The following is a 9257-nucleotide window of genomic DNA, read 5'->3' as shown; positions in this document are numbered from 1 at the left end:
ACAATATGCCAGGTCTAAACATGTTTATTATGGCGCTTTTCCACTACACAGTACCAGCTCGCCTCGGCTCGCCTTGGCTTGGCTCTGTTTGGTTTTCCACTGTGTAAAAGTTGTACCTGTACCAGCTTCCAGGTACTTTTTTTCGTACCACCTCCGGCGAGGTTCCAGGCGAGCTGAGGCGATACTAAAATGTGACGTGAAAACACAGCAGACTGCTGATTGGTCAGAGAGAATCGTCACTATTCACTGCGTCATCATTGCACGCGCCAGCAATAGTATCCAGAATAACCCCGCCATTTTTAAAAAGTTTGGCCAGAGATTGCGTGACATATCCAATCCATTACATATTATGGCAACTCGGAAGAATACGCCGTGGTCAAACGAGGAGGTGCAGACAGCGGGTGTGTGTCGCGTAGAAGATTACGTCACGGCAGTTTCCTGCAGCGTCGCTATGACAACCAGGTACTATTGTGGAGGTACAGGTACAACTTTTACACAGTGGAAAACCAAACAGAGCCGAATCGAGCAGAGTCGAGTCGAGCCGAGGCGAGCTGGTACTGTGTAGTGGAAAAGCGCCATTAGCTACAGTTCATGCAAAAGACCAGGTTTTCAGAATATAATATAATATATATTTGGCTGGGAGACCACCAGCTAAAACCAGCTACTTCCAGCTTAAACCAACCAACCAGCCTAGGCTGGTTTCTAGCTGGGGGTTTTTCTCAGCAGGGTCTACTTGTTTTGACATAAAAACAACAAACAAAGAAGAGAGAGGTTTCAGCAGCTCTTGACTCTTGCAGTGGAGAGATAGATTTGGGCCAGATGAGAATGGGTAAGTGAGCGCTGAATCATTCAACATCCGAAGAAACTGAGCTTAGATGTGGGAGAGTTCGCCTGGAGATAATCTCTTTATTCCAGGCCGGAAAGCATCGATCTGGACATCAGGGGGTAAGAGCAGAGAGAGAGATGTCACAAGAGAGATGAGAAATAATAGCCCAGGAGGAAGGAGAGAGGCCAAGCTTACAGCACGGCCTACACAGACAAAACCATCAATAATCATACCTACAAACACTACATGCTTCATTAGTATATAAAAAAGCCAATTGTGAGCATAAAAGATGTTTAGTAATAATGTGCTGCACCATTCACATCATTTAACAAGTAAATGACTGTATCTTTTACTACGTAACTGCCTCTGATGGTTCATGTTGAAAAAAACAAAAAACCTTGATATATGACCATACTGTTTGCCTGTTGAGAGCAGATAGTGATCTCACTGTTCAAACATGCCTTTCTTCTGTACACACAGTGCCAAAGGCCTTGAACTGCAAGAGGATACTCCTCTTTAGGCGCATATCTGAGGTGCAATTTACACATAATGGCCTTTTGCAAATTGATTTATGTGAATATACAAACAACAGTTAAACCCTGCGGGCACTGACTAGGCCGTCAGTGGCACAATGACTAACAATTGTGCCCCGCAAGATCCCTATCAAGTTAACTGCATTTCAAAGGGACATCCAAAGACAAAGGCAGGGCCACTGGGAGGGCAGGCACAGTAACACCCTCTTTGCACGCAATACAGACTGTTTAAGGATTAATTGTAAAGCATCAATTCAGGAAGGACAGAAATGGATCAGGATGTTCATCTTTAATAGCTTTACTAAAGCTCATAATGATCTTAAACTCATTTAAAATATTAAAGCATTATTACAGTTTGATAATAGGGTAAATCTGAAGTAAACATGTCTCACATTACATTACATTGTTAAACATTACGTTTATTTTCTAAATTATATCTTTTAAAATAAGTACAATCTAGAATCTGGACGTGTTCATAACAGATTTAGTGAAGTTCACCAACATACTTAAATTTAAAGTGACAGCAGCCGTCAATAGCGCGCTTGATGTTTTAATTGTGCTGTCTCTTTAAGCGCGGCGTGTTAAGGGGCGTGTCTAATATAAAGAAGAGGCGTGTCTAGGGAGAAAAGAGGCGGGGATGAATGAATTATTGCACAGAGCGGTGAGTTTACAGCAGAGCTTGACACAGGAAGGATGCGGGCTGCTGTCTGTGTGTGTTGTCACAACTGAGATATACATGTGTTACGTATAAAGAGACAACAGAAAAGAACACGGGGAAATATTTAGCTCAAACAAACAGAAAGGCTTTTTAAATACACCTGAGGGATAAAACCACAAGCGCACGGTGTATGGATCACACCATTACATACAGTAAGTTGTAACTTCATTTTAAATACACTGAGATATCTTACACAATTAAAACCTGCTTGGATAGCGATTGTTTCAGTAGTCCTGTGACATTTGTGAACGTACATTTGGCTTATACGAATTAAAATGGAATTTAGCTGGGTTAGGTTCAAGTTTTTGTTTAGTTTGGTGAGACAAACCACTACTAACACGAGACCTCCATTAGTCTTCAAAGCCATGGTCGAATTAGGGAGGGTCACCAGTGCTGTTTATCATTTTGAGAATGGCTCTTCTTACAATACAAGACAATATAAACTAAATATAATATAAAGAAATAAATAAACAATGCAACCGTTAAACATTTGCATGCATTTGCATAAAAACGTGTATTTTCCTCTCATAGAACCGCATTCTGTGTGTTCATTGTTTATTTCTATCATGATGAGGATCCGTCAGCATCATCACTGCTCCACATGGTCAGCTGGATCATTGTTCTTTATGTGTTCGTGCGCTTGACGCTACACTCGAGTCAGACGCTCTTACATATTGATTTTCTCTTTCTTGTTCTCTATCAAGAGCTTAAATTTGCTCAATCAACACACTCATTTGTGTTGCGACACGGTCGCTTCTCACATGCCCATGTGCAGCATGACTGCTAGTGTTATTAAATATTGCCGGTGTAGTAATTGGCGCACAGCATCTGTAGCATAACATTTCTTTGTAGTGAATTGAATGCTGGTTTGTAAACGAAACTGAGAGAGACCACTTAGAGGTCTGTCACAAAGGGAAGACCCAGTGCACTGGGAGTGGGCAATAACAGTGGTGCCCATGGCAATGTATGAATGTGATGAACTTGAATGTACTGACCTACATACTAATGTCGGAAGCATTGAAGTAATGTACCATTACAAACAAAAGTGCACACACTACCAGTGAAAACGCTTTGAACAGTAAGATTTGTAATATTCTTTAAAAGAAGTCTCTTCTGCTTACTAAGCCTGCATTTATTTGATCCAAAGTACAGCAAAAACAGTAAAATTTTAAAATATTTCCACTATTTGAAATAACTGTTTCTATTTGAATATATTTTAAAATGTAATATATTCCTGTGTTCAAAGCTAAATTTTCAGTTTTCAGTAAATTTAAATTTCTTCAGTGTCAAATTATCGTTCAGAAATCATTCTAATATGCTGATTTGCTGTTCAGGAAACATTATTAGTATTAATGTTATACACTTAAAATCTTGGAGTCAGTGTGTATATATATAGCCTATATACTACTCGCTGTTTTCAAAATAATAAGTAAAAAATGTTTTTGTTTTTTAGCAGCAATTTAGAATATTAGAATGATTTCTGAAAGATCACGTGATTGGACTTATGATGCTGAAATTTAGCTTTGAAATCACAGGAATAAGTTACATTTTAAAATACATTCAAATATAAAACCATTATTTTAAGTAGTAAAAATATTTCAGGATTTTGCTAAATATTTGTAATTGCAGCATCGTAAAATCAAAATGGCAAGATCAGAAAACTCTCCCCTCAAAATTTACATTTTTACGTCTCGCAATTCAGATTTTTTTTCCTCAGAATTCTAAGAATTCTTTTTTTTCGCCATGGAATAAAATATGTTCGAAGTAATTGCAACAGTTTTATCTCACAATTGTGAATTTACTCTCAAATGTGACTCTATATCTTACATTTCCGAGTTATATCTTTATAGTTATAGTTATATCTTGCAATTTGTGAGAACCACAAATTCTGTGGTTTTTCAGCATTTTTGTTTATTTGAACCCTTTCCAACAATGACTGTATGATTTTGAGATCCATCTTTTGACACTGAGGACAACTGAGGGACTCAAATGCAACTATTACAGAACGTTCAAATGCTCATTGATGCTTCCGAAAGACATAAAGATGCATTAAGAGCCTGGGGTGAAAACTTTTTGAATTTGAAGATCAGGGTAAATTTAACTTATTTTGTCTTCTGGGAAACATGCAAGTATCTTCTGTAGCTTCCGAAGGGCAGTACATGAAAAAATATGATATTTAGGAGTTAATGTATTGTTTTTCTTAATTTTCTCACAATTGCGACTCTGTATCTTACATTTCTGAGTTTATATCTTGCAATTTGTGAGAAAATCAGATATCAGATAAAACCTCATCTTTATTGTCTATTTATTATTTAATCCTGTGATGAAAACAAGCTTCCATAAGATAATGTACAAGCATGTTAAAATTTTTATATTATTTTATTCTGCCCTAAGTATAGGGTTGTATTCCAGAGATTATGAGCTTTCCATAATATTTGACCATGGGTTTGAAGACTAATGAAATCTGATGTTATAACCTAACTCAATTCAAATCTACCAATGAACAAGGTTTAAAATAATAATGCAGCTTAAAATAGGTCAAATGTACATCCAACATATTACAATAGGACTACAACAGAAGCAGTATGAAATTCAGATATTAAGCTGCCTTAAAAACGATGTGCACCTCTAATATTATTTTTTGATATTTTTGGTATATATTTCAAAGAAACATAAAAATAGCAAAAAGATTAATTAACGATATTTCTACAGCATTTATTGATCTTAGTAAATGTTAATTTCAGCTTTTACTAATGCATTATTAAAAACACAAGATGTGTTTGTTAACATTAGTTAATGCACTGCCAACTGACATGAACAAACAACGACTGTATTTTTATTAACATTAACAAAGATTAATAAATAGTGTAATAAATGTATTGTTCATTGTTTGTTCATGTTAGTTAATAATGACACATTATTGTAAAGTGTTACCCAAAAAAATCAATCATTCATGAAACATTTAACACAGTTAAAATCCCAAAAAATCCCATATACATTTTTCACATTAGTAACAAGAGCTGTTTGTTACTGTGGTAAGTCATTGTCAAGGCCTGATCACCATATGAATTGATAGTTGACTTTGCCCATGGCATATGGTGCAACACTCAAGTGCGTCTAAAGGTCTGTGTTTACACACGTGTGTCTACACATGTGCACCAGTTGATAAATGTGTTTGTTTAGTTAGAGAAGTTCAGCACCTGCTGGTCATCCTGGTACCCAGGTTAACGTGTTTCCCGTTCATCACTCCCCCCTCAATAAACAGACCACCAGGGAACAGATGTACAAGTTTATGTACACACTGCTCGCATATGGTTTCTTTCTGTTAGCTTACTTGAAACGACTTCAAGTTCTGATGAAAGTGAAACTTTTTAGAAGAACAATATCTTAATTTGGCCTGCGTTTTTTTTGTTTTTTTTTCAGAATGAGCAGTGGAAGTCAGAGAAGTGTGTTTGCCAGTGCAAGTCAGTGCTGTTGGCACTTTTAGTGTTTTAGCTTTCTCATTTGCACTTGAATAGTGTACACTGAAGCTCATTACTGTACTGTTCAAAAGCTGCCCTGGGCTTTTTTCAGAGTATCATCTTAATTATGAGATCTTTTGTCAGCCTCAATGGGTTTGAATACATGTAAAGTGCTAATTTATTTGCTAAAATCACACCCTGTTTATTATGGATTGATGTTTATGAGTCCGTTGTTTGTCCTGAACAGTTAAACTGGTCGCTGTTCTTTAGAAAAATCCATCAGGTCCCGCAAATTTGTTGGTTTTTCAGCATTTTTGTGTGTTTGAACTTTCCCAACAATGACTGTATGATTTTGAGATCCATCTTTTCACACTGAGGACTGAGGGATTCACAAACAACTATTACAGAAGGTTCAAATTAGGGCTGCATGATTAATCGCACGATGTTGTGAGGTGCGTTTATTCAATGAAGCCGGTACTTTGATTAGTAGTAAATCATTCACATTTGATTTTGAGCGCGATTTGGCGTAGCTTGTCAGTGATTTACGCCTCTGTGTATTAATTGCCGCTCCAGCTGAATGCACATGATGGAGATTTACTACTGATCAAAGTACCGGCTTCATTGACTAAACGCGCCTCACAACATTGTGCGATTAATCGTGCAGCCCTAGTTCAAATGCTCACTGATGATCCAGAAGGAAAAACAATGCATTAAGAGCCAGGTTCTGAAACAATCTTAATTCTGTTCAAAAGTTTACACCCCCAGCTCTTACTGCATAATATTTCCTTCTGGAGCATCAGTGAGCATTTGAACCTTCTGTAATAGTTGCATATGAGTCCCTCAGTTGTCCTCAGTGTGAAAAGATGGATCTCAAAGTCATATAGTCTTTGTTGAAATTGGTTAAAATACACAAAAATGCTGAAAAATGAAAGAATTTGTGTGACCTGATGGATTTTTCTGAAGAACAGCAGACAGTTTAACTGTTCAGGACAAACAAGGGACTCATGAACAACTATCACTAAACAGAAAAACACAGCTGTGGATCATTCAGGGAACAACACAGTATTAAGAATCAAGTGTATGTAAACTTTTGAACAGGGTCATTTTTATAAATTCAACTATTGTTTTCTCTTGTGGACTACATGTAAATGTATTTTATGTGAAATATCTTAATCAGATCAGTACTACATAAAAAAAATAACATGCATTTTGTATGATCCCTCTTATTTTGGTAAAATAATTAACATTTTGCAACAACTGTATAATCTGTGATGGGAAAATAAGATTATCTGATGTTAAAACAGTAAAAACAGTATAGTGTTATACAATAAAAAGAAGACCACAGTATGTTTTTGCAGTGGTATTTTCTCAGTGCTGTGAGTGAGCATGTCCTCGACCTCGACAGTGCTGCATGTCTGTGTGTGGCTGAATGTGCGTCCAGCCTTTTCACGTTCCAGGAAATTCCACATAAACTGTAATTTTTCCCTAGAACAGGGCAGTGAAAGCACTGTCAAGTGCCTGAGGCTGAAAAATGGCTGACAGAGCTGTTAGTATGTAGCGTGGAACCATCATACAGATGTTATGAGGAACGAGATTAGGTGGGAAATAACATGCTCGATGAAGCCAATTGCAGATGGAGATATCACATGAGATTTATTTAACATGATACATTAGGCAGGATAAAGCTTTGTGAATTCAACCTTGTCCAAAGCCACAGTCACTCTCTTTGATCTACTGCCAATTCACTGACCGCGTTAAACTTTACGTAACCTCTGCAAACAAACCCTGAAACATCAGAAACTTGCACTGTTTAATTGGTGGGATTTGACAGGGCAAGCGTTAGATTTTCATAATTAAAGCTAAATATTCATTTTTGCCTTGTCACTTATCCTGCGCCAGTTGTGCTATGGACATGCATCTCAAATTAAGGTCAAACGTTTACATACACCTTGCAGAATCTGCAAAATGTTAATTATTTTACCAAAATAAGAGGGGTCATACAAAATGCATGTTATTTTTTATTTAGTACTGACCTGAATAAGACATTTCACATAGAAGACATTTACATATAGTCCACAAGAGAAAATAATAGTTGAATAAATGACCCTGTTCAAAAGTTTACATACACTTGATTCTTAATACTGTGTTGTTACCTGAGAGATCCACAGCTTTTTTTTGTTTTGTTTGTTTAGTGATAGTTGTTCATGAGTCGCTTATTTGTCCTGAACAGTTAAACTGCCCGCTGTTCTTCAGAAATATCCTTCAGCTCCCACAAATTCTTTGGTTTTTCAGCATTTTTGTGTATTTGAACCCTTTCCAGCAATGACTGTATGATTTTGAGATCCATATTTTCACACTGAGGATATCTGAGGGACTCATATGCAACTATTACAGAAGGTTCAAATGCTCACTGATGCTCCAGAAGGAAAAAACATGCATTAAGAGCAGAAAGAGAATTTGAAGATCAATGTAAATGTAACTTATTTTGTCTTCTGGGAAACATGTAAGTAACTTCGTAGCTCTTGAAGGGCAGTACTAAATGAAAAAAAATGATATTTAGGCAAAATAAGAAAAATGTGCACACCCCTGGCTCTTAATGCATTGCTTTTCCTTCTGGAGCGTCAGTGAGCGTTTGAACCTTCTGTAATAGTTGCACATGACTAAAATAATTTGGTCTAAAATATGAAATAATTTAGTCCAATTTTTAGTCAATTTTAGAGGTTGGTGTTTTATGATACCTCATATATCCAGGATTTCTGATTCAGTGAAAATATTGGTTAAAATAAAAAATATGGTTATAATTTAGATAATAAATAAATACATTTTCTAACCTGATTTTAGCCCTCTGATTTAAATGGTATGTTGGAAAGGGCATGTCTTCCATGAGACTTCAATGTAAACGCCCACTGCTATTATTGGCTGGCATATTTGCATATCTAATGAGCATTACTTTTGATTTTTTTTACTATAATAGCCACCAAGATTACCTAATCGTGAAAAGTGCTTTTTCATGATTATTGCATTAGTTGCATAAATGGTCTACAGAGCACACTATGCAATAATCTCTGTATTGCAAAATGATTTCTGCAATCGCACTTTCATCAGAACACAATGTAAATAAGAAACTCGTTGAGCAGTGTAAACCAGGGGTCTCCAAACTCAGTCCTGGAGGGACGGTGTCCTGCAGAGTTTAGCTTCAACCATAAATAAACACACCTGAACCAGCTAATCAAGGTCCTACACTCTTAAAACAACAACAACAACAACAACAACAACAACAACAACAAAAAATTCCATAGAAGAACCATTTTTGGTTCCCCAAAGAACCTTTCAGTGAACAGTTCCTAAAATAACCATTTTGAAGAACATTTTGAAAGTTTTTCCGCTATAAAGAACCTTTTCTGCATTTGAAAGTTTCCGTGGATGTTCAAGGTTCTTCATAGAACCATTGATGGCAATAAAGAACCTTTATTTTTAAGAGTGTACTAGGCATGCTAGAAACTTCTAGTTTCAAATGTGTTGAGGCAAGTTGGAGCTAAACTCTGTAGGACAGAGTTTGGAAACCCCTGGTATAAGCTGTGCCATTGATTATAATAGATGTTTTGGCAAAAATGCAGAAATGAGAAACACTCTACTGCAAACCTGAAGAAAATTGCACCAAATCACACAATTCCAGCTTCACTATGTTGTGCCTAAACACATGGATTACATCTGAAAGA

General features: G+C 36.5%; 1 protein-coding gene across 1 annotated transcript in view; it reads left to right on the top strand.

Moving 5' to 3' along the window:
* The first annotated feature begins 2042 nt into the window (after nt 1-2042).
* cdc42ep4a (CDC42 effector protein (Rho GTPase binding) 4a) overlaps nt 2043-9257 on the top strand; it is a 29575-nt gene continuing 22360 nt past the window's right edge. The window contains exon 1 of the mRNA XM_073849377.1: nt 2043-2229. The gene's annotated coding sequence lies outside the window, so the exon portion shown is untranslated. The remainder of the gene's footprint in view (nt 2230-9257) is intronic.

This window comes from Garra rufa, chromosome 1, assembly GCF_049309525.1.
Source record: "Garra rufa chromosome 1, GarRuf1.0, whole genome shotgun sequence".
In the NCBI taxonomy this organism is placed as follows: domain Eukaryota; kingdom Metazoa; phylum Chordata; class Actinopteri; order Cypriniformes; family Cyprinidae; genus Garra; species Garra rufa.
This window is presented reverse-complemented; position numbering and strand designations above follow the sequence as displayed.